Source organism: Zeugodacus cucurbitae, chromosome 2 (assembly GCF_028554725.1).
Source record: "Zeugodacus cucurbitae isolate PBARC_wt_2022May chromosome 2, idZeuCucr1.2, whole genome shotgun sequence".
Classification (NCBI taxonomy): domain Eukaryota; kingdom Metazoa; phylum Arthropoda; class Insecta; order Diptera; family Tephritidae; genus Zeugodacus; species Zeugodacus cucurbitae.
In genome coordinates, this window is record NC_071667.1 from 42606943 (window position 1) to 42629421 (window position 22479).

General features: G+C 34.5%; 1 long non-coding RNA gene across 1 annotated transcript; it reads right to left on the reverse strand.

The window, feature by feature from the left end:
* Positions 1 to 1323: 1323 nt before the first annotated feature.
* LOC114804566 (uncharacterized) lies at positions 1324 to 15132 on the reverse strand. Its single transcript, XR_008470083.1, has 3 exons — positions 14769 to 15132; positions 2099 to 2236; positions 1324 to 2031 (listed from the first exon to the last, which is right to left on the reverse strand). It is a non-coding gene; the product is annotated as an uncharacterized LOC114804566 (long non-coding RNA).
* Between the last annotated feature and the right edge of the window lie 7347 nt (positions 15133 to 22479).

The window sequence follows — 22479 nt, forward strand, 5'->3', positions numbered from 1 at the left end:
ATAAAACTTGGAACAAGTGTTCCTTGGCACCCTGAGGAGGTTGCTTTCCAAAAATCTTTCCACTGGCACGCCCACAAAACGGCGGAAACCGAAAACATAAACAATGTCATAACTAAGCCATAAATAAAGTTATGAAAATGAAATTTGGAACATAGGATCCCATTAGGGAGGGGCACATTTGCATGTAATTGTTTTTGAAATTGTGCGCCCCCAAATCGATTTTTTGTATATAACTCGCAAACCAATAAAGCTAATAAACCAAACTTTCTGCAGTCGTTTATTTTAGCCATTTCCTTATACAGTCCAAAAATGAAAGAAATCGGACATTAACCACGCCCAACTCCCATACTAAGGTTAGGTGGAAAATTACTAAAACTGCTTTAACTCACTAACGAAAAACGTCAAAAACACCAAATTTTACATAAGAAATGGCATAAGGAAGCTGCACTAAGATTTTTTTACAAAATGGAAAATTGGCGTGGCGTCGCGGACTTATGGGTCAAAAACCATATCTCAAGAACTATTTGACCGATTTCAATGAAATCCGGTATATAACACTTTCTTGACACCCTGATGACACGGGTGGAATATGGGCGAAGTCGGTTCACAACTAAGTCTACTTCCCATATAACTCAATTTTAATTCTTTTGATTCGTTCACTTTATAATACATATATACATTAGGAACAAATGAAGATAGCGGAATAAAACTTTACACAAATACTGTATTTGAGCTGTGACATCACTTGTGGAAAAATTGTCAAAATCGGACCTTGAATTTTCAAGGCATATTAATTTAAAGGGTAAAATTGATTAAAGGGTAATTTTTCACCGAAAATATAGGTAAATCCCTCAGATATTTTAATGTAATTCATTCCCTCTGAATTTTTTTCTTATAACAGTTTCTCTCTATACCTGAAATGGTAAAAATCGGGTCATAACTTCGCCCAGATCCCATATATATTATCTTTATAAAATTACATCAATAAATTGCGAGAGTATAAAATGTTCGGTTACACCCGAACTTAGCTCTTCCTTAGTTGTTTTTATGTGAATATCTTGCATATTTAGCAAAATGAATTAATGAATATAAGTGAGTAAATTACCAATAATTTAAGTAAATTTGACGCTCAAAATTAATACAATTAATTGACTGTTTCGTCAAACAACGAATTTCGAATTTATTTCCAACATTTTTATTTGATATTAAGATTTTCCAACATAATATAAATATGAAAATATTTGCTCTCTTCTGAGCCCTGCAAATTGAATTGAATTAATGAAGAAGCTTAAGGACAGCAAATAGTAGTCAGCTGTGATCGAATCTTTCACATATATTATTGATTTATTGAGCTATTTTTTAGTATTATCATATAAAAACGTGTATGTCAAAGGTATTATTCTGTAAACGGAAACTATAATATGTATATACTTGTATGGAAATTTTCTAAGCCAATGAATTATGTTACGACGAATTTACATCGTGAGTGCCTTTAAAATTATTTATTTGTTTTAATTACTAACGCAGCATGGGTTCAAAAACTGTAGTGAACAGTTGACGCTGTTGGCATTTGTTCGTGGTTTTGCGTAAGCTTCTGCCGCATTGACCAAGAGACTGTTCGTAAATGTACGCACGGGTTTAGTAAACCTGTACGGTTGTAAGATGATTGTATTATTGTAATGAAAGATCTGAAAACGTTCCTACGTTGTTCAGATTTAAAAACGTTGTTTCTACCAAATTTATTAGACTTGCATATAGCCGTCCGCATACACTCTTAACGAGTATATGAATGAACATGTAAACACTTGAATACAATATCGCTTCAAACTAAATCGAGTTCTCTTGAAAACCACCTCAATTGTATTTTTTCCCTTTTATATCTTCGCTCTTTTTTATATTTTTTGCCGCCAGCCGCCATCATTTACATCAACCACCCTATATGTATGTCTGGTTTCTTTTGTTCGTTCTCTGTCAGCTGCATTTGATACACAACTTCATTTCAAATCCATTTCTTGTTTTTTCTGGTGACACCTATTTGAATCATTTCTTTATTTTACCACTTACTTGGTGTAATAAATTTGATAAATTTTTATTTTACCTGTTTTTGTTTGTCTGTAGCAATTGGCTTCTTCAAATTCCAATGGAGTAAGTTGTCATGGCTGCTATTAAAAGGAAATATTGCATTCAGATACATACATTCATATAATAAAGCGATACCATCACATATACCGAACAACTGAAAATTATTAAAAAAAAACGTTTGAATAAATAAAATTTGGATGTTTCTTTTTACTTATGTATATGGCTTATGACTCATATGCATTTGAATACTTAATGAAACATTAATTAAAAACATAAAAGACGGTATCATAATTTATAGCACCTTATTTTCGTGGAATAAAATCTTGATAGCGGTCGCAAATTTTGTTTTCTTATTTTGTAAAATTATATAACTGTATTTATAAGAAGACAATAGAGGAATAAATCCTCTTTAAATCCGTTAATGCAGACTCGGAATAGATTCTGTCAAAACCTTGAAATCAAAGTTTTTTAAATGTGTATCACTATTGTCATGTGGCCTACGCTCCAACAGCAGTTAAAGGAAATTGTATATATTTATTGGTATGTTCAAATCGACATCAGGAAATATTCCCTCTCGTCTATTTTGTACACCAAGCTTAAGAGTTTTAAATTCTAAATCTTATTCCATAATTATTTTTTACCAATATATAATCAAATCAAATCCGACCACCTTTTTCTACTCTTGATCTTACTTCGTACCGTGCTCTATACATCGACTTAAGTATATCCAGATCTGCGGTTAACCTTTCTTTCGTATCTTCAAATTATGTATATGAGACTAAAACAAAGATCGAATTTATTTTATAAACTTTGTTTGTAAGAAAATATATTAACTTCATGCAAATAACACACACATAGCCAAGCGAATGGTTGAAAATTACATTATTGGAAATAAAGTGTTTAAGAAAGGAGTAAAATGATTTGCTTAAGTGCTAAAGTGTAATCGATAAATTATTTATTACTGCACACAATTATATATACGGTTACGGACAATAAAATATAATCATTCATAATACTAATTTGCCCTTCTGAAAACAAAAAATATGCATTTTATTTAAGTTCAACTAAAATATTAAATATTTTTATTATTTATTTTATATCAAGTGTTATTTTTTATAGTAAAACATTAAAAAAACAATGAATAAATATTGCATAAAGAAAGATAAAATAAAGAATTATAATATTACCCTTTATTGTATAACACAGGTGTACATCTTTTATGTATAGCCCGAATTGGGTGCTCTGTGGAATATAATACCAGACCTCTTGAACTTTCTCCCAGAGTTCCGCCTTATTGTTTGGTCTTAACAGATGTTTTTTTCTTAACAATGTTAATTCATGAGGTATAGTATTTTTGCATATACATATATACATATGTTTATAGTATATATACATATAAGTTATAAGTTCACTTAATTTTTCTGGGATATCTTACATATTAACCTTTGTATACCGCCGGCATCAAATCTTTATATTGACATTATTATCAAAAATGATCCTTTGAACACATAGACGACTACACTTCACAACGTAGTACAGCGAAATTTCTTTGTCGTCTTGAAGTCTACTTCTTGAACATTTTGAGGGCGGCAGTGACATATCAAACACTGTTGCTGTACTAAAACCTTTCAATTCAATACAATTTATATATTTTGTTCAAAATGAAATTTTTTGTGTAACAAATTTATAAAAAGGTCGATTGTTTTAAATTATAAAATGTTATTACAAATGAATATGCTAGTAAAATAACGTTATGCTTATTAGAGCTTTAAATAATTTTACATTTCACATATTGGTGACAGCTCTACAGTTACTCATTATCGTCGGCAAAATTTGAAACGTTTGTAATTTGCAAGGCTGATGCCGTGAAGTCGTTGAATGCGTGTTTTTTATATTTGACAGGTGCTGCCTGTCGCCTGTCGTCGTCTATGTTCAAGGCATAACGCTTTTTTAATGTCATTAAAATATCTTGGGGATCGACCCATATTTTCGGTGAAGAGACCACCATCAGCAATAAGGTATCTGGGGTCTTAAATATCTTCATGGTGCTTAAATAAATCAGAATTGAGTGCAATTCTTCTTTCATATAACATTTCGAACTTCTCACGTTTATTTCTAGTACAAAAGCGTTTATTGCTAGTACAAACACAAAGCGTGACAACTTTACGGAGGAATTTTGTCAGTCGACAGGAATTTCGATCGAGAAAATAAGATTATTGGGGAACAAACACAACTTTTTCCTTCTGCAGCATAAATGAATGGACCAATGATACTATCATTGATAGTACCAATGGCAAAATCTATATACCGTATATCGAGTGAAGAAAGGTAGGTATAGAACAAAAAAACTGAAAGAGGTGTTTGAAATATGAAAATAGATTCGAAATGACAAGCCCTTAACCCTTTCATGCCCAATGTTGCCTATAGGCTCCGCCCATTTTAATTCATGACATGAGAGGGTTAGGGGAAAATCACAAACATGTTTGTTGAAATTGTATGGAATACTATGAGATCTGCCCACCTAAATATCCACTGTTCACTGTAAGGCATAAACATTTGCAATTATCTTTAGATGGGCAAAATGTGAATTTGATCGAATAGTATTGGACGAAAGTAATTTAGTCTGATGAATTCAAAATTAATCGTTTGGGCTCCGATTGTTGTCAATGGGTATATTTTGAATTTATACTTTTCGCGTTATATCGCAAAATTATACTGATATTTACAACCGAAACTTCGCGTTCAACACCAATAATTTGTGATTAAAAAATATATGATATAAAGTTTTCTGTAATCTTCCACAATCTTCTTATCTGCCCATTGAACACCTCCAGGGAGTTATGAAAAGAAGGTTTATGGGGCCAATGAATACTTTGATGATTTGTGGTCAAAATGAATTCTGTCTGGCATGTTATCACAACATACGTGTGTACAAACCTTGTTGACAGCATGCCACGTCGAATTCAGATAATGATAGAAGCTGGTTTTAGATACATGGAATATAAAAATTCAAAAGAGTCTCTTTCTAAAAAGTTGACTGTACCAACTAATTTAGTTTAGCAATTGGGACTATTTAACACAAGAAACTTGTATACATTTTGTTACTTAAATATTAGTTTAATTCATTGGATTTGCATACCAATATACCAAAAAGGGAGACTCGTTAACAAACTGAGTGTACCTTACCAGTGTGGCCTCACCAGACAACTAACGACACGCCAAATCTTGGAAACGACCCGTGCAAAGAGGGTCGACACACACCACATTTTCGCGCACAATAATCGCGCCAATAGTTCTGCTTTTTCCAATGTACAACTTCACCAACAAATTTAGCCGTAGAATCACTCTTGCCAACAGGCAATTGAAAAGTAAAGTCTTTTCTCGACGAACTAAATCCGGTCTATCTGTCCGTCCGTCCGTTCCGTGGGACCCCCAAATTAAGTAAATCTTAGATATAGTGTACCTTGGTGGTGAAAATTAGTGAAATCGGTTCAGGACATACCTCAGCCCTTATATACCATATATGAAGATATTCGTTATTCTATAGGTCAAATTGTGGTATCTTAATGCCCGAATTACAATGTGCGGAGCTAAAATTTTTGTTTTAATAATGCTGAGAGTATAAAATGTTCGTTGAACTTAGCTTTTCCTTACTAGTTATTTGAGTTGAAATGAAGTTCACCGAAGTCACTATACAAACATGTAAACATTTTTGTTAGTGACTGTATTCGCCGACGAATCGAAGGGTGACACAGGAACAGGAGCAGGCTTCTTCTGTAGTAATCGTTCTTCGAATCAAATACTAAAATTCGGTCGTTCAAACTGAGATTGTTGGACTAACAAAAGGCACCACGTATGCTTCTCCTAACCAGCAGGTCCATTTATAATCTCGTGGATGGCAAAACACTCGAACTCTTTAAGTTGTTAATTAAGTCGTTATTTAATTCGTTATTCCGACAAATTAATGTAAAAGTTTCAATATTAAATCCTATTCCATGAACACTTATGATTCTATCCGCACTTAATAATGGCAAATACTACAATGTTCATATTAAAACTTATGAGTGGATAAAACTGTAAATCATTCCTGATTACTCGTTTATCAAGGCAGATTGCAGTTTAAAGTACCAAACTTGGTTAAAATCGGATCATAATTTACCCTAGCTTCCCTATACCTAATTATAGGTTTTTCAAAAATACGACGGGCTTGATACCTTATAAATCGGTTAATATGTGCAATATCCAAATTAAGTGAGCATAGAATCTTAATATAATGTATGTTGGTGTTGAAAACGAGTGAACTCGGTTCAGGTATTACCTCAGCCCTCATATACTATATATGATTTTCGTTATTCTATTGAACTTTATGCCGAATATATGGGTCAAATTGTGTGGTATCTTAATAAAACTATATCAATAAAGTTGTTTTGTTATGGGATTTGTCTCGATAGGTACTTGCTTTAAACTGACAAACCTAAGTAAATAAAAATTGTGTGACGACACGATTGATAATAACGCAAGTAATCAACCCTCCATTAGAAGCAGCTACAAATTAATTACAAGTACAAGTAGTAAAATCATACCTTTAGTTCCCTGTCTAAACTGCCAAGGATATGCAAAAAATTGACTGAACGAATGCTGCAGAATGCGTGACCCCACTGGTCATCCTTTTTAGATCCTATATTTAAAAAAATGAATTCTTCTGATGACATTGAATGTATGAATGCGGTTATAATAGAAGCTGAATGGATGGACGTGGACTCTTCAGAAAGTTCTGATAAAACAGAAAACTAGTTTAGTATTTGGACTGACCATTATAAATTAGTCCAAAAAATACGAATATAAATAGAAACAATTTGTTGGATATGTCAGACGAGCTAAACGCACTCTAGTTGGAAGGTTAGCAGAAAATACATCAGTTCCATCTGAACGTTTATTTTCGAAAGCTAGTCAAACAGTGAGCAATCAAAACCTAAAAAGTTAAATAATTTTTTTTTTTTGCAATGCCTAGGAAATAAATATTGGTGTTTGTAAAAACTAATTAAAATTTATATAGAATATGTGTTGTTTTACTTTGTATTAGATTATTTTTATACTCTCGAAAATTTTTGCACAGAGTATTATAGCTTTGTTCACATAACGGTTATTTGTGTCACCCAGAAATAAAAGAGTTAGAGTTATAAATAGTCAGGATGACGAGTAAAGTTGAAATCCGGATGTCTGTCCGTCTGTCCGTCCGTTCTTCTGCCCGTGCAAGCGATAATTTGAGTAAAAATTGATATATCTTAATGAAACTTGGTACAGCGAAATTACATCAATAAATTGGGAGAGTATAAAATGTTCGGTTCCACCCGAACTTAGTCTTTCCTTACTTGTTATAAACTTAAATTGTTGAATAACATCATTTTTAAATTCTTTAATTTATTTGCGAAGATTTCTTTAGTAGTATTATTTCCGAACTTAATATTCAGTTTTACTGCTGTAAAAACAAAATTTAATAACTTTCGGTAAAAGTGATACTTTGTCGATGCATCGATGTTTTTATTCGATGCATCGCATAACATCGATGTCAAGTTTCTATGCATCATATTGAATAAAACATAGACGTTTTTTTAATGGTCATCTCTAGTTCTAAGGAATCTGTGTGACGTTAAAAAAAGCTGGAATTCCCGGTCATTTACAAAAAGGGTCGAATGTGACTTTCTTAGTGAAAAATAATAATGTTGCTAATCCACAACTTGTGGCATTAAAGCAAAAATACAAACTACACATTTTCTTGACCTTGAAAAATAAAAACCCTGTATACTTCTAATATGCCCAAAATGGAGATATCTGTTTATCGTTGGTTTATTTTTACGCTAGCAATGGATGGTACAAAAACTCAAAATCCGCCTGAGGCACGTCGGCTATTTTTATACTCTCGCAACAAAAGTTGCTAAGAGAGTATTATAGTTTTGTTCACATAACGGTTGTTTGTAAGTCTTAAAACTAAACGAGTTAGATATAGGGTTATATTTATAAAATGACGAGACGAGTCAAAATCCGAATGCCGGTCTGTCCGTCCGTCCGTCCGTGCAACGGATAACTAGAGTAAAAATTGAGATATCTTAATGAAACTTGGAACACATGTTCCTTGGGGCCGTGAGAGGGTTGCTTTCGAAAATGGCAAAAGGCAAAATCGGACCACTGCCACGCCCAAAAAATGGTTAAAACCGAAAACACATAAAGTGTCATAACTAAGCCATAAATAAAGTTATAAAAGTAAAGTTTGGAACAAAAGATCACACTAGGAAGGGGCATATTTGGTTGTAATTTTTTTTGGGAAGTGCGTGTGGCCCCGCCCCCATATCGGTTAATTGTATATATCTCGCAAACCAATGAATCTATAACCAAACCAAACTTCACAGTCAGTTCCACACACCATGAAAATAGTTGAAATCGGATAATAACCTCGCCCACCTCCCATACAAAGGTTAGGTTGAAAATTATTAAAAGTGAATTAACTCACTAACTAAAAACGTCAGAAACACTAAATTTTACAGCAGAAATTGCAAAAGGAAGCTGCACTCAGATTTTTTTACAAAATGGAAAACGGGCGTGGCATCGCTCATTTATGGGTCAAAAACCATATCTTAGGAACTACTCGACCGGTTTCAATGAAATTCGGTATATAACTCTGATGATATGTGTGAAAAATGGATGAAATCGGTTCACAACCACGACAACTTCCCATGTAACTCAATTCCGAACTCCATCTTATTCCTTCACTTTATAATATATACATAAGGAACCAATGAAGATAGCGAAATAAAACTTCATACAAATACTGTATATGATCTGTGGTAATTTTTCACCGATAATTTCGGTAAATCTCTCAGGTATCTTAATTTAATTCAGAGGAAATACAAATAAATGTCTCTGTACCAGAAATGGTTAAAATTGGGTCATAACTTCCCCTAGCTCTCATATACCTAATTATATGATTTTCAAATTGGGTCAAATTGTGTGTTAACTTAATAAAAATATATCAATAAATTGCGAGAGTATAAAATGTTCGTTTGCATGAACCATCAGTCCACAGGTACTGATAATATATTAACTTATAATTTTTGGGTGTTCGGAAACGTGAACAATTCGTAAATGTGAATTGCCTTGGTTTTAAATAGTTCACGTTTTCGGGCGAGCACTGCATTTTTAAAGTTTAAAAGCATTCGATACTATTTCAGAAACCACAGGGTATATACCTATGAGGTACTAATTTACTTAAACTTACTTATGTATTTAAAATATACAGAAGGTTTTAGAAATACATAAACACTTATAATTTTTTTTCCTGATTTTTTTTTTAATCTGATAAAACATTTTTAAAGACGAAATATGTATTCCGAGTTTCTTCTGGTTCATTTTATGTAAATTATTTCGTTCATCCTTGGAGGTAACGTAGGAACATACCTATGTATGTATTTCGCATGCATATATGTATATAATGCTGGCAAGCTTGAAGCGCATGTGCATCACCGCCCATAGTATATAATCGGGAAGTTCTCCATAATAGCAATCGCCTGGTAATTTTCCAAAGAAGCGACCAAAGAATGTAAGAAAAAAATAAGTAAATGGAGAATGTATGCGAGGACTGGAATGTGGGAGTGGAACATTCATGAGTATATAAATGGCATATGTACATACATATGTATATTTATACATAAAAGCATAAATGCCGCTGGTATTGATTTTAGTGGCGCCTTTACATGCGTGTTATCGTTTCTACTGCAATAGCAAAAGTATTATGGGAATTGTTATAGTTATAGAAATGGCAGAAGAAGTAAAAAAAATCCAAATCGACAAAGTCGTCTCCACCATCGAAATAAGAGCAGAGCATCTGTGTGAAAGCAGCCGTCGTTGAACTGACATGTGGAGAGAACGAATAGCTAAGCTGTGCAAACCTTATACTTTTTTTATTTACGTTCTATTTTTTTCAACGCCAAAATTTTGCTACTTGCCTTTTTCTTGTTGGCAGAGGAAAATGATTCTTATTGGCTGTTAAGTGAATTGCTACAGCTTCTGTGCAGATTGAGTAAATATTCGAAAGCCAACAACGATTGGGGTTAGAAGTTCGCTCAACTGACGCGTTGATGGCGAATTATTTTGTTGAAATTTTCATTTATCTAAAGAGTCCTAAATAAATTTGCATGTACATAGGCGACTTTTAAATTTTTTTCTTTTAATACTCATAGTACTACTAATGTCTTATTTACCTACAATGTGTGAAAGTTTTCGTTGTTAGTTTGCAGTATAAATAAGCAAACGACTAGTTGATAATTTGTATAAAAGTGCATTTAAGTTGCAAAATGCATCAAAGTTCGCCGATCGCTATAAAAAGATATGTTCGTTCAAAAGAGAGCGAAATGAAACTTAAGTTGACCATCGTGAGAGTACTTAATTTAACAAAAAATATATGAATTAACCAAAAAGTAACGAGATCAATTTAAGAATGAAAAATCGTATTTTAGAAACTTCAAAATCACAGGCAAAAGACGCTGTAAAAAAAATTATCTTTATATAAATTGTTAAAGCATTCAATAGCACTCTTAACATTTCGCTGAAAATTTCATGACCGTTCCACATTTGGATCATCATTTATAAACTGATTTTCTAAATCAGTTGTCATCTTGGATGTGGATTGAAACCGTCAAATCCTTCTCCTCCAAATTCGTAATTTGTTTTTTTTTTTTCATTCGACATTGATTCACCTTCAAATCAATGTTAACGATTTTGTTTCTAATATAAAATATACCGCATTTATAGCATAACCTCATATTTTGAAATAAATATTTCATTGAAAATTTAGGCTTTTCATATTTATAAAAAAAAAATAAGTTTGCAAATTCTAGTATTAAACATTGTAAGTAATATCATCAAAGCTCCGAGACGATTAAGAAACCATACGTTATTGAGCCAGCCTGAGTATCCTTCCGTGTTTGTCTCATCTGCTATTTTCACAAACAAAGGACCACTTTGATATGAATTGCACAAGAGCAGATATGAAAATGGCAGATATATTTCAGGTGATAATGGTTTCCTTATGTGAATTTACAAAGCATTAACGCCACCGAATGAGGTCTGTATAATTTCCCAAAAAGCTATTCGCATTAATGGCTTCCAATTCCCATGATGTTAAGCAATAAAAAGTAAAGTTCTTTTATCCTTCTACTTTTTATAATAGCATTGCAAAATAAGTGGAGGAAAGTACTGACTTTTCTGTACACGATGTTTAAGCCAAAACGTTAGCATAAACCAAGCAACACATTTGGTGCGCCAACCTACTCGTTGTTCTTTTGGATTCGACAAAGTTACTTAGCATCAGACCAACTGCAGTATATTGTATTAACTAAATGTATATCTTGTAGTAAATGCGGTAAACTTGAAAACATGGTTTTCATAGTTTTCTATTCCCCGTTTTTGTATTTGTAGGCCTTTGATATGATGCGTTTCAAATTCCCTGTTTTGGCTAAGGTTACGATTTTATGTAAGTAATATTTTTTAACCAATTCAAGGTCAACGCAGCTCAGACACTTTTTTACTTGGCTAAAGGTTGCTTACCTGTTTTGGTTAATGAGCGATTTTTTTACTCTTCTCATTCTTTTACCTTGAAATACTTTGCAGAGCAATTAAAACTATTACCTGTGGAATATTCATATTTTATTGCAGCGCACAAGTGACCTCAGTGTCACCTTTCATAAGACAATTAAATAGTTTTAAGTAATGTAATTATTACAGGTGATTTCACGTAGCGAATAGAAAATTTAACAAAATAAGACCATCCGTTGTTTTCATATTTTTTAACATTTTTACAACAAGTAAGTAAAATCATTCCAACAAAGTCAAATATCGGAATTTCCGAATTTTGTGTGAAGCGTGTCCGTAACCATATAACCTTAACAGCTGAATTTTATGTTTATTGGTTGTTATTTTTTTGTCAATTTATATATTTTTGAAAACCAATAAGTAGTTTGGTTTCAGTTACCTTGATGTATGAGCGCAGCAAAGATGCAAGTGCCAAAAATTGCAGTGAAGGGGGATGAGATTCCCTATAGAGGCTTTATAAACGTTGGATTAAGCAGTAATTAAATTTAGAACATAATTTTAATTCGTAAACAAAGAATGTTAAACAACATTTCTAAAATTACATTTTTTGCGTTTATGTTTTTGCAGAGAAGCTTTAAATACACATGTATGTACTAAGTTTTAACAATAGTTTATCCATCCGGGCAGACTAACATATAGAAAAAAAGTAAGGGAGGGCTAAACTAAGGGCGTTACCAAACATTTTAAACTCTAGGAATTTATTTATATAACGTTATTAAGATAACATACAATTCGTCAAGTGTAATCGGAATAAAGTCCACAAGAAACACAAAACAATAGCGCCGCGATTTATTTGTTTAAAAAAAAATATAAATTTAAATTTACCATTTAAATTGGACCGAAGGGGTAGTCATCACAAACCATTTTCGAATTCACCTGAAGATACACAAAAAATTTCATGCAAGTCGGTCCAGCCGTTTAGGAGGAGATCAGTGACATACACACGTGCAAAATAATTTTATATATAAAGATATGTTGTAATTATTGGACAGATTTTAACCATTTTGCCCCTAAGCTATAGTATATATTTCACGTCCACATAATTTAACCGGTTAGTAAAATGTAATGTTGATATAAAGCCACCAAAAAGTAGGCATAAACAATAGGGCTAAAGAGCAATGGCAAGACAGCTTGCAATTCTTATTTCACTTGTGTTTGCTAACAATCGTGTTTACCATTCGCCAGGAAGTACTGTAAGATGTGCATATATAAACATTTGCTCTAAATTCCTAATATTTTACAGCTGCCAAAAATACATCAGTATTATTGAGTTGATTAAGTCAGTCGGCGGAATACAAAGCAGCTTAATTAAAAATAGCCATTCAGTACGTATGAACATTTAAGCGTCGTGTTTTCAAATCATTATGTGTTCAATACCAGTAAATGAATAAAAACCCACGGAATGTAAACGAGTTATGAGTCGGTAATTAAAACATTTTTATTGGTTGACTTGAAACTCAGTATTGTGATATGTTTTAGCTACAACAATAAAACCTTAACAACAGGTAAATTGAAATGCCAACTCACTAACTAAATTCAGAAAGAGAAAAGAAAAACTCGAAGAATTGTCATTAGTTGCCGCCTTCTATTTGTTACAGTGAGCGCACCAACCAACTGTTGGTTTACCAAAGTACCCCTGTCAAGTGTTTGTCTGCTTTTTGGTTACAGATTTCGATTCATATATAGTATAAATCACTTCTGATATGTCATACAATACCTGGTTAACTTCAATACTAAGATTTGAGCGGTAGATATCCACCAACATAAACATACTTATGCAGTGTGAGTGCAAATTACCTGCAACGTAGTATTCAAGTATTTCGATGATTGAGTATATAATGCAGTTAATCAAGAAACTCTAATCATAATCGCCTTCCTTTGAAATTTTTCTTTTAAATTAGTGACATTAAAGACAAGTTAAACAAGTAAGGAAAGGCTAAGATTTTTTGAATGGGGCTTCCACACTATAAAGGTGGTACTTGTGCAAAGTTCTGCATCGATATCTTCACTAGTGCTTACTATATATATTGTAAAGTTAACGATTCAGATCGTCTTCAAAGTTCTGGTATATAGGAAGTAGGCGTGGTTGTGAAGCGATTTGGCCTATTTTCACAACATATCATTGGGATGTAAGAAAACTATCACAAACCAAGTTTCATTGAAATCGGTCGAGTAGTTCCTGAGATATGGTTTTTGACCCATAAGTGGGCGATACCACGCCCATTTTCCATTTTGTAAAAAAATCTGAGTGCAGCTTCTATCTGCCATTTCTTATGTGAAATTTAGTGGCGTTTCTGGCGTTTTTCGTTACTGAGTTAACTCACTTTTAGTAAGTTTCAACCTAAACTTTGTATGGGAGGTGGGCGTGGTCATTATCCGATTTCAACTATTTTTATGGTGTGTGGTGGGGTACGTAAGAGAACTGACTGCAGAAAGTTTGGTTTATACAGCTTTATTGGTTTGCGAGTTATATACAAATAACCAATTTGGGGGCGGGGCCACGCCCACTTTCCCAAAAAAATTACATCCAAATATGCCCCTTCCTAGCGCGATCCCCTATTCCAAATTTTACTTTTATAACTTTATTTATGGCTTAGTTATGACACTTTATGTGTTTTCGGTTTTCGCCAATTTGTGGGCGTGGCAGTGGTCCGATTTTGCCCATTTTCGAAAGCAACCCTCTCACGGCCCCAAGGAACGTGTGTTCCAAGTTTCATCAAGATATCTCAATTTTCACTCAAGTTATCCGTTGCACGGACGGACGGACGGACGGACGGACAGACAGACATTCGGATTTTGACTCGTCTCGTCACCCTGATCATTTTGATATATATAACCCTATATCTAACTCGTTTAGTTTTATGACTTACAAACAACCGTTAGGTGAACAAAACTATAATACTCTCTTTAGCAACTTTTGTTGCGAGAGTATAAAAATTTGACTGGCTGCAAAATGTTAATCAATTAGAAGCTGAAAATAGAATTACGTTATATGATTTTAATTTTGTTAGATTGAGAAATATATATACGGGTATGTGTACCATTTCATTTCATTACATTGATGGAAGTCATGCAGCTATGGTAAAACCATGTACAAACGAACATCCATTTTATTACCAGAAAAATTTTTCAGCACCTTCTTGGGTTTCGGTAACATGGGGTAGCTTTGCTGTTCTTGGCACTCTTCCTCCGATTCACTAACTTTCCACCCCAAAACTTCGAGAACCTTAAATGGCCTCAACGGCCGCAACAAACCCTGACAACACATGCTTTACTTTTTCGATAATATGTATATGCTTATTGATATATAAAAAATATTATTTTTATAAATACGAACATTGTAATAAATGTTTCTGAAACAAACCGTTGCCGAATATAAAAAATCGGAAAATTGTAACCATTCAGATTTGCAGAACAGGGCGATAAAACGATTTGGTTATGTTCGAAAAAAACAAAAACGGAACAATTTACAGAACATGTCAAAAGATTTGAAAACGGAAAATATGAAAATATTGCCCGAAAACGATTCGCAGAACATGCCTGATAAACTGTGTTTCAAATCGGGGTGATATATTGGCCCAGAAAAATAAATTCAAAATTAAACGATACGTCTAAATCTGAAAAATATTTAATTTTGGAAATAATGGATACATTATTAAATTTTATTAAAGAAAAACAGTATTTTACAAATGTTGTCTGGTGGTGGAAAATTGTTTGCCTTGTCATTCATTCATGTCCAAATAAGAAGTTTAAAAGTATATGCAATTTGTCAAAATAATATACACCGGCTCAAAAATCAGCTGATTTTCAACTTAACTCTAAATCCGCATATGCACCCGAATTAACACGTCTACATGTATGTGATTGGGGTGGAAACCGTTTAACCGGTTAAAGCCGAATCGATGATAGCGCGCCACACCTCTCTTTCAGCCGCAGTTCGGCGCTATTTGGAGATCCCAAGTGTAACCAGGTCGCTCTTCACCGGGTCCCTCCAACTGAGTGGAGGCCTTCCCCTTCCTCGGCTTCCCGCGGCTACTGCATCGAATATTTTCAGAGCTGGAGTATTTTCATCCATTTGGACGTCCATCTTTTTATTCGCTGAACTATGTCAATGTCGTCGAATAACTCGTACAGCTCATCGTTCCATCGTCTGCGGTATTCGTCATTGCCAATAGCCTGAGGACCATAAATCTTGCGGAATTTTTTCCTCTTGAAAACTCCTAGTGTCGTCTCATCTGATGTTGAATCGTCCACGCTTTTGCACCATAAATCAGGACGGGAATGATAAGCGACTTGTAGAGTTTGATTTTGGTTCGTTGAGAGAGGACTTTACTTTTCAATTGCCTACTCAGTCCAAAGTAGCACCTGTTGGCAACAATGATTCCGCGTTGGATTTCGAGGCTGACATTATGTGTGATGCTGGTTTCCAGGTATACGAAATTATCTATGACTTCGAAGTTATGACTGTCAACAGTGATGTGGAGTCGAGACGCGAGTGCACTGACTGTTTGTTTGATGACAGGAGATATTTCGTCTTGTCCTCGTTCACCTCCAGACCCATTCGCTTCGCTTCCTTATCCAGGCGGGAAAAAGCATAATTAATGGCGTACGCCAGCAGCTGTACACTCTTATGGAAGATTGTACCTTCTCTATTTAGTTCCGCAGCTCGTATTATTTTTTCCAGCATCAAGTTAAAGAAATCACACGATAGTGAGTCACCTTGTCTGAAACCTCGTTTGGTTTCAAACGGCTCGGAGAGATCCTTCCCAATCATAGCGGAACTTTTGATGTTGCTCAACGTCAACTTACACAGCCGTATTAGTTTTGCGGGGATACTAAATTCAGACATCGCGGTATAAAGGCAGCTCCGGGTCTTCTCCAAGATTTGGCGCATGGTGAATATCTGGTCAGTTGTGGTTTCTAGGTCTAAAGTCACACTGATAAGGTCCAATCAGTTTGTGTTGTGTTTGACGGTGGACTTTAGTCTTTAACACAATAGGCTCGATAGAACCTTATAGGCGATATTTAGGAGGCTTATTCCACAGTAATTGGCACAGTTTATGGGTTACCAGATCAAAACCTTGGTCTCTACATGAGGATGCTCCGGTCTAGAAACCTTCGTTAAGTCGCTTCATTTTTTCATAAACATTTCGGGCATTACCTCTGTCTGCCAGCTTCTCAAGCTCTTCGGCACGCATTTCAGCCTCTTTCTTTTTTGTCTGCAGATGCGTCTCGCTTCCCTCTTCAGCTCTCGGTATCTATCCCATCCTGCACGTATTGTGGTCGTTTGCAACGTTGCGAGGTAGGCAGTATGTTTTCTCTCCGCTGCGAGACGGCAATTCTCATCGTACCAGCTCGTTTTTTGTCGTTGCCGAAATCCAATCGGCTGCCGCGGTACGCAGTGAGTTTGATATGCCGTTCCACAGTTCCCTTATACCGAGATGCTGATGAGTGCTCTCAGAGAGCAGGAGTGCAAGTCGAGTAGATTATTTCTTGGTTGTCTGTTGCGATTGCAGCTTTTCGACGTCGAACAGTCCTTGTGTTTTTTGACGGGCGTTCTTTGCTGCACCGAGGCGGGTGCTATCTTCGCTGCTACCAGATAATGGTCCGTGTCTATATTTGGTCCTCGGAGCGTACGCACGCCTAAAACACTGCAGACATGTCTTCGGTCTATCACAACATGATCGTCATGAAGGCTGAATTTTCCGACTGTTGTGCCAAAGACACCTTCTTTACCCACCCTAGCGTTGAAATCGACAAGCTCGATTTTGACATTGTGGCTGGAACAGAGGTCATAGGTGCGTTCTAGAAGCTTATAGAAAGTATCTTTGGTCACATCGTCCTTCCCTTTCGTTGGGGAAGAATCTCGCTTTTAGGCTGATTGTGGCTAGACGTTCATCCACCGGGGTGAATGCCATGACTCGGCGACGGAGTCTCTCTCCCACCACAAATCGAACACCGAATTTGCGCTCCTTTATATGATCGCTGTAGTATTTGTCACAAGGACCCACTTTCTTCCGTCCTTGTCTCGTCCATCACACTTCTTGGATGGCGGTGACATCAGCCTATAGTCGTATGAGGACATCAACTAGCTGGGTAGAGGCAGCTTCCCATTTAAGGGTCCGGACATTCCAGGTGCATGCCCTCAAATCATAATCCTTAAAAGGTTTGCTGGGGTCGTCATCAAAAGGGAGTTTCTTTAGCTCGCCTCCAAACGGCTGTTTGTTGGCTACCCAGAAGATACTTTGTCTAAAACCGGAACGTGAGCTGCTTCAGCCATGTGGAGAAAAATCGTTTCTGGCCACTCCCAAGTGAATGGCAATCAAAATCTTTCCTCAATTACGTGAACTTTTACACATGATTCCATCCTTCCTACATATGTAAAGAAAATGTGAATATTCTATTCGAATAGATCATTTAACTCGTGGTGAAAAAATGTTTATGCATGTGGGTTGAACTTACCCGTGTATAATATAACCGAGTAGAAATGAAGCATAAACGTAGTATATGAAACTATACTTTTTGAATGTAATTTTGTTATATTTGAATAAAATGCCACTTCAAAACGAATGTGCACTCTTCACTTAATATTTTAGTCCAATCGTTTAGTTTAGTTCAGATTAATAATGTATCCGAAAATATACAAATAAATATTAAACAAAAGTTACCTCGTCGAAATGTCTAACTTTGAAGCGCTAAAAATTTCATTTAATTGACACAATCCTCATAAGTTTTTGTTTGCATATACTACTCGTGTCGTCTATATATTATAATTGTAGTAACGTTATAATTATTTGGTGTTTAAGATATAGATATCGTTATTTGAAGAGGTCTCCTCGTATGGGGACAGAGAGCGGTAATGGGTTAATATCATTTCATTTTACATTCTAGTACAAATAATATCTCAAAGGTTAACAACTAATTTTATTAACTGAAACGAGCCTCGAGTCATCATAATATTATTTTCCTTTGTCAAATAAATGCTATCTCCTAAGTAATAAAGAAATACTTTATAAAGATAAATTCTTCACTGAAATCTAACTATTCATTCCACCTACTCTTATTTATTCTATAACCAAAAGCACACCAAAACTAGATTTTCCGGACTGGAATTTAAGGAATTTTAAAAAGCTCTTATTATTGTCACACTAATATCAAGAGACACTTTATTTTGCAGCAACACATAATTTTGTAATCCATAAACTGGAAAAATAAAATGAAAAAGATTATCAAGAAGTCACACAAAATATATGTACCATATACATATGTACATATTTAATTTATATCCCACTGTCCCCTATGGAATAACTATGTACGTAACATATGTACATATGTATATACATGTTTCGGATATTTAGTATTGAATTTAGACTTTGTTCATGTTTTTTTCAGCTCTAGTTAAAGTTATAACAATTTCCCCCAATCCACCTCGAATTAAGTTAAGGCAAGTGTTACGAATTGCAAACGCAAACATTTTAAAAATTGCATGCGCTACATATCGCAGTAAATGCAATTTAAAGAGATTAAAAAGTGAGATGCTTCGCATGGAAATTATAAAACATGGGAAGAAACGAGTAACAGCTGCAAAACAAAATTTCTTCAAAGTAAACATCCAACCACAACCACTGTAAGAGCCTCAAACTTTGCAAATTTTTTTTTGTTGGTACCCAGATGTAGAAAATTATGAAGTAACGCTCTTGCATCCCTGCATGAAAAAATTACGAAGAAAATGTATGACTACACCTTTCAATAAAAAAACTATAAGACTCGAGTTAAAGCAATTTTCTTAGACATCGTCTTTAGCATGAGGAATAAAGAGTACTGGGAGGTGTGCCGGGTCATGTCAGCGTCAGCTGCTGAGCATATCAGAACACACAAACGATCCGAGCTGTTCCCTCACACACGACACTATACTTCTCCTTAGACTGAACAATGTTATTGGTATTGTTCAAAACTCAGTGGTGTGCTTACATACATACTCGAATATACGCATATTTACATATGTGTATGTATGTTCTTATCGCAGGGATGGTGTCCGGATGCAGTGCTATTATAGGAAAACATTTGTATTTGCGTTAGTATTGGGTGTTACTGTAGTGTAAGCGTACGTGCGGCCAAATAGATGAGCGCGTCTTCGCAATAAATCTCATTTACGAGCACACACAGAATGGCTACAATGGCCGCAGGAAGAAAAAATGGGTAATGAGAAAATGAACCTAAGCGAAGGAAACTATTCGAATGGCAGCCCAGGCATCAATAGCAGGGGTTGAATTTTTAAAGAAAACCCAAAGACGAAAAACATACCAATGGTTGGGTAAGTGAGAGGAGATAACGAAAGAGAAAAAGAAATGAATGAAGGGTATGTCGACCATTAAGAAAACAAATGGCAAAGCTTGAAACCAATGCGATAAACACGCGCGCAGCAGCAAAACAAACAGTCGGGGTTGGAGTAGGGCTTTTGTGATGCTTTGGTATATGGTAAAAGTTTGAGCAACGGAAAAGCGTCTGTATACATTCCCATCGGTATACCAACCATCATACGATGGAACCGGGAAAAGCAGCGGTTGGATATAAGAAAAAAGTCTAAATAAATAATTGCTCAAGATAAGGAAGCTACGCATTAAACGAAAGTAGAATGAGTGTAGAAATAAATGACTTTTGGAATTTTGTATTTGAACCGCCAACACTGCTTGGTCTGGAAAAAGTTTGTATATCGTTAATACTGTACATGAATTTATTTACTGCGTTGAGATTCCACATTTCTTCGGCTTCAGAAAGCGGTCAACGATTGCTCTGTTTAAATAACTACTACAACTAGGAATAAAACAAGTAAGGAAAGACTAAGTTCGGGTGCAACAGAACAGTTTATTCTTTTGCAATTTATTGATTTAGTTTTCTTAAGATAACACATAATTTGGTCCATATATTCGGCATAAAGGCCATAACGAAAATCATTATATATAGTGTATGAGGGCTGAGGTAATTCCTGCACCGATGTCACTAATTTTCATCACCAAGGTACACTATATCCAAGACTATGCTCACTTAATTTTGCTAAGCCCACCGTATTTTTGAAAACCCTTTTATTAGGTATATGGGAGCTAGGGGAAGTTATGACCCGATTTTAATAATTTTTGGAGTAGAGACGCATTATTAGAAGAAAAAAATAGCTGAATATTTACCTACATTTTCGTTGAAATATTACCCTATGGCATTGAGTTCTTCATGTTCGATATCCGGGGCATTGAAAAGTTATAATCCGATTTCGAAAATTTTTTCACAAGTAAAGCCACACATGATATGAAGTATTTGTGTAAAGTTTCATTTTATTGAAATCTGTCTAGTAGTTTTTGAACTTCTTATTATATATATATATATGTATATTATACATACGTATATAGAAATTGTCAAGATGACGATGTTTTTTGAGATGGCGTGCTTTGGATCTTTTATTTGTGGCTATTTAGAACCGGTTGGCATGATTATAATTGTCAAATATTATGTATAGCAACACTTGCTTATTCTACTTGCGAAAGTAAAGATTATTCGAATAAATTTTGTGACAGACACAGTGAAATTTATATTCAGTAGTACCGCTACTTTAAAATGCAATTTCCAGTTTTTAGGCGATTTGTTAGTTCACATGTTTTGGAAATTGGTTCATTTGGTATGAAAATCTTTCGGACTTCGGATAAGTCACCCATATTCGAAGAAAAATTCAAATCTGTGAAACGAAGCTACAGTCTGTACAAACCAAGATTTATTAATATAACAGAATATCTTCATAAATCTTCAATATATTCATAAAACAAAAAATTTAGATAATTTTCATATTCAGGTTATATCCTAATGATTCAATACATACACTTAAAAAAATTAAAAGCAAAATTTCGCAATTTAGGTGGCAAAAGCGAAATTTAACGGCTCATACTCTACTACACAGGTTAGTTGGATTAGTCTTCAGTATGTTTATGTATATTTGATAGCAGTAATTGCCCATTAAGTACATACACATGAATTTACATTAGACATTACGACAACATCTACACGTGCTTATATATGTTTGTAGGAATATACAAACCGAAAACATATACTCGTAAATTTAATTAATCGTTGGTCCTCCAAAGAAAGCACAACTTTACCATACCATACATACATACAAACGTGTGTATATTCAATGTACGTACTACGGTATATACTCAAGGGATGCTACGCAAACGTTACATTAAGCAAACTGGGAAAGTTGGGCTAATGTTGGGGTATTGAGGTACCAACATGTTTTCCAATATTGTGTAACTAAAATAAACGATTATTGCCAGGAGATGAAAACAAAGTTCACAAACATAAATAGCAATAAACGTGGCTGAGTCCTCATCTACCTAAAGCGGCGATTTAGACCAATAAATCGAGAGGATTTGCTCACCGAGGAAATTTATTGTTATGAACATTTAAAGTTATTCCTTTCAGCATTATTTCTGAGGACGTTTATGTACATAACAAAGGAAGGTTTTAAATATCGAAAATCGATAGTATAGCTAACAATAAAAGATGTGAACAAATTTGCTTTAGATGTCTACGAATTATAGTTATTGTAATATGTTAATAACTTCGACTGCTTGCAATTCATTATATCAATAGACATCTATTTTTTAGGAAACTTAATATTCAAGCCTATGTTTACAAGATGACCAATAAAAGCCAGTTCTAATAAATATAGATATAGATAAGTACAATTACAGATATCACAATGAT